The 4771-nt window shown below is 42.3% G+C and overlaps 1 non-coding gene across 1 annotated transcript; it reads right to left on the reverse strand.

Annotated features, from left to right (window-relative positions):
- Positions 1 to 771: 771 nt before the first annotated feature.
- Positions 772 to 929, reverse strand: LOC116984880. Its single transcript, XR_004415155.1, has one exon. It is a non-coding gene; the product is annotated as a U1 spliceosomal RNA (small nuclear RNA).
- Between the last annotated feature and the right edge of the window lie 3842 nt (positions 930 to 4771).

Consider the following 4771-nt stretch of genomic DNA (forward strand, 5'->3'; position numbering starts at 1 on the left):
TACAAAGACCTCTTACGACCTTGTGTCAACCATGCTGCGAGTATGAGTCGAGGGCAAACTCGCCAGAATTTGCGGATTAGGTCGCCCAAGTGGGACAGCCCCTTAAGGGTTACAGACACTAAATGAGAGTGCGGTCTTTCAAGACAGAGATAAAAATAAATGCCAACACCCAAAGGGTAACAAATCTATGGAACACGCTATCCAAAGGGATCTATGGAGCATCAGTTGCTAAGTATATTCAGAACATAGATGGATAGATTTTCATGTATTAAGGAAATAACAAAACATGAACCTATGCAGGAGAGCAGTGCTGAGGAATAAGATTAGCCATAATACTAGTAAATTACAGAGTAGTCATGGGAGATGGAATTTCTCGGTCCCAATTCTTATGCGCCAGTGGCAATATCTGGATGAAATTATGGCTCATCCAAATCTTATATTTTGGACTCGTATAGGTGGATGTGATTTCACATGAGAAAATCCTCGTTCAGGTTGAAAGATAAATATATATTGCTGAATATCTACTTTAAGGACCTAATCCCCGAGTTCTGGCGGACAATTACAAATGGGGACAATTCCAAATTTTGCCCAAGCCAATTAATTAACCTACAAACCTGTATGTCTTTGAGCGTGGGCAAAAACTGGAGATCCTAGAGAAAAGCCACGCAGGTCAAGGGGAGAAAGTACAAATTCCATACAGTCGGGATCAAACCCAGGTCTCCGGCACTATAAGGCCAAATGTTTACCGCTGCGCTATCGTGCCATCCTCTAAAAAGAATAAATCAGTCCCTCACTACCACAAATTTTGCAGTCGAGTATCGTGCATTTGGGAACATCTCAGGCACCAGCACCCCCGAAGTGTAATGGGATAGTCACGTCCTGGGAGTTCGGCCATCGTGCCCACCGATTCTTCCCTGCCAGGTAAGTAGGCAGTGTTTAGACTGGAATTAGGTTGCCGATGAATTTACTGTTCTAAATTATTGGAGATCAGTGAGGAGCTCAATCTAAGGCAGATTCGTGGCAGCCGAGCTCAACCCTATGGCATGCACGTGGTCCGCTAACAAAATGTGTACGAAGCACTGGCTGATTATACAGTGCAGCTGGGGCTGCAAATGGATTCGCTGCAGAGCATCTGTGATGCTGAGGATATCATTGATAGCACGATTAGCCAGATAAACCAAATGTCCTACTCTTCTCCTTTCTACAGTGTTTCTATCCTTCTACTCACAAAGAGAAATGCAAGTTAAATCAAATAATGTCTTATTTCCTTTGTGTAGGAAGGAACTGCAGATGCTGGTTTAGACCGAAGATAGAAACAAAATGTCGGAGTAACTCAACGGGACAGGCAGCATCTCCAGAAATGCTGCCTGTCCTGCTATGTTAGTCCAGCATTTTGTGTCTTATTTCCTTTGTTGGGTATTGCACTATCAATAGTTTCCTTCTTGATTGCTCCACTGAAATTATCCCGCGAAAAGCTGACACAGTTAACTATGATGGAAGAGTTTTATGAAAAACTAACTTCAGGATAGAATATTACACAAGGGAAAAGTCTCTGCATGGCTGCCCACTATTGTATTCTGCAGAATTTATTGGACCCATTGCAAATCTATAATGCAGTGAAGAGTGAAGGAAGATAAAACAAAAAGAAATAGAAGTAGGATTAGGTTTGATGATCCTTTAAGCCTATCTTGAACTCAGCTCCACTTCCTTATCTGTTCCCCACAACACTTGGCTTCCTTTTAGACCAAAACTCTGCCCATTTCAACTGTGAATATAGAAACATAGAAACATAGAAAATAGGTGGAGGAGGAGGCCATTCGGCCCTTCGAGCCAGCACCGCCATTCATTGTGATCATGGCTGATCGCCCCCTATCAATAACCTGTGCCTGCCTTCTCCCCATATCCCTTGACGCCACTAGCCCCTAGAGCTCTATCTCTCTCTTAAATCCATCCAGTGACTTGGCCTCCACTGCCCTCTGAGGCAGGGAATTCCATAAATTCACAACTCTCTGGGTGAAAATGTTTTTTCTCACCTCAGCCTTAAATGACCTCCCATTTATTCTAAGACTGTGGCCCCTGGTTCTGGACTCGCCCAACATTGGGAAAAAATTTCCTGCATCTAGCTTGTCAAGTCCTTTTATAATTTCATATGTTTCTGTAAGATACCCCCTCATCCTTCTGAACTCCAGTGAATACAAGCCTAGTCTTTTCAATCTTTCCTCATATGACAGTCCCGCCATCCCAGGGATCAATCTGGAATATATTCAATAAATCCAGCTCCTCAACTCATTAACAAGACAAGTGACAAGAGACATTTATTTGTCACATGTACCGATTGGAACAGTGAAATGTGTGGTCACCATACAACCATATGAATAAATAAGAGACAGAACACGATAGTCTTTAACATAGACATCCCCACACAGCGGAATCAAAGTTTCCCACTGTGAGGGAAGGCACCAAAGTTCAGTCACCCTCCTCTGTTGTCCTCTGTTGTTCATCCGTTGTCGGGGGGCTCCCGAACCCCTTGCTGTCGCCGCTACGGGCGGCCCGATGTTCAGGCCCTCTCGCCGGGATGATGGAACTCCGACGTCGGAACAGGAGAACAACCTCAGCGACTTGGACATCCGAATCGGCCACTTCCTACCGGAGTCCGCGGCCCCCGAAGCCCACGGGCCGCGCTGGGCGGAGATTCACGCTGGCGGCCCTCGGCAAAAGGTCCCAGGACTCCGCGATGTTGAAGTCAGTGCCGCCCGCAGCTGGAAGCTCTACAAACCAATTGCAACATTGCACATTCTTCTGAGAGTAGAGTCCTCCTCATATGAATCTTAAATGGACAATCACCTATTCAGGAAACTCCAGCCTCCTATTCCAGGTCTCTCAGTTTCTATCTCTGGAAGCCCCCTTAGATCTTCAAACCTTAATAAGATCTACTTTCATTCATCTAAACTCTAATGAATATTAACCTAATCAACATTTCATTATAAGAGTCAATCGACTGAATCTTCTGTGAACTGTCAAGTATTCAAGTGAATGATTGTAATAAGGAGACCAAAGCTATATGTATGTATTATTCCTGGGTTTCATCAGTGCCCTTTCCAGTTGTGATAAGATGCTCTTCCACTCAAACTCAAATGTCTTTTCAATACACTGATAATATATTTGCCTTCCTGATTATTTGTTGTATCTGCATTCATGTTTTATCTACGAGGACACTCAGATTCTTGTAGTTTCTCTCCATTTAAAGAATATTCTGCTCTTCCAACCAAAATGGAAAACTTCACATTTACTGTACATTTTACTTTGTCTGTCAACTATACCATCAACAAAATTGATGATAATACTCTCTGTCCCTTCATCCAATTCATTAGTTAAGGTAAATTATTGACCACTATTACCAAACCCTTTGACCCCACTATTGTAGCTTGCCAACTTGAAAATAACCTATTTATTTCAACTGTCTCCTTACAGTTTACCATTCCTCTATCCATGCTAGTAAATTACTCTCAGTCCCATGGAGCTCATACACTATGCCATTTATATCTTATCTGGATATTAATCTACTGCGTTTATATTATCCACCTTTCCCAATACATCCTCAAAGAATGGCGATAAATTTATTGAACTTTATTTTCGGCACAAATCAAGGGAGAAAGAGAGAGACCACGATAGGAAGTGTAAAAGAAACCCATTTATTTTAATCACTTTGGTGAATAAGAATACATCAACCCCATGTAATCAGGCAATTTGTTCTGCTCTTAGTCCATGTTATTTATAGCTTGTCGTTATTCTCTTCCAAGGTTTATTTTTCTTTAGACTTTAGACTTTAGAGATGCAATGTGGAAACAGACCCTTCAGCCCACCAAGTCAGTGCCGACTTAAATTTAAATTTCTTTATTTGTATAGCACATTTTTAGTCAACTTGCATTGACCCCAAAGTGCTTCACATAATTACATCCACACAGACAGGCAAAGGTGGGTGAAGTGTCTTGCCCAAGGACACACACAGGCAAAGGTGGGTGAAGTGTCTTGCCCAAGGACACAACGACAGTATGCACTCCAAGCGGGATTCGAACCAGCTACCTTCCGGTTGCCAGCCGAACACTTAGCCCATTGTGCCATCTGTCGTCCCACTTACAATCTTACAATCACTCCATGCATCAACACTATCATACGCAAGAGGGACAATTTACAATTTTACTGAAGCCAATTAAACTACAAACCTGTACATTTATGGAGTGTGGGAGGAAACCGGAGCACCTGGAGAAAACCCACGTGGTCACAGGGAGAACGCACAAGCTCTGAACAGATAGCACCCGCAGTCAGGATCGAACCTGGGTCTCAGGCACCATAAGGCTTCAGCTCGACCATTATGTCACTGGGCCTCCCTGATATATACACTAATTTGCACTAAGCATTAAAGCAGAAGGCAAAAGGTTAAATGCTTACTGACACAAGAAACCCAATCACTTCTTCATCGCCACTGAATTCCCATCCCTACACACTATTTTACTTAAATAGACAAGTCTGTTGCAATTAAGATGAATTTCCCATGTATAATGCTGTGCACAACTCCCCCATTTTCATTGAAGGAAGTATTTGCTGATCAATTATAAATTGTGTGCATATTTGCACGATATTTTTCATAAGCATACAAATAATATATTTCCCACATAGAATATAATTTTCACATATAACAACAGCATTGCAGGAAAATAATCTTCAATGGATTGCCTGATAAGATGAATGAAAATTTAAGAGTGTTGGTCAG

Source organism: Amblyraja radiata, chromosome 20, assembly GCF_010909765.2.
Source record: "Amblyraja radiata isolate CabotCenter1 chromosome 20, sAmbRad1.1.pri, whole genome shotgun sequence".
Lineage (NCBI taxonomy): Eukaryota > Metazoa > Chordata > Chondrichthyes > Rajiformes > Rajidae > Amblyraja > Amblyraja radiata.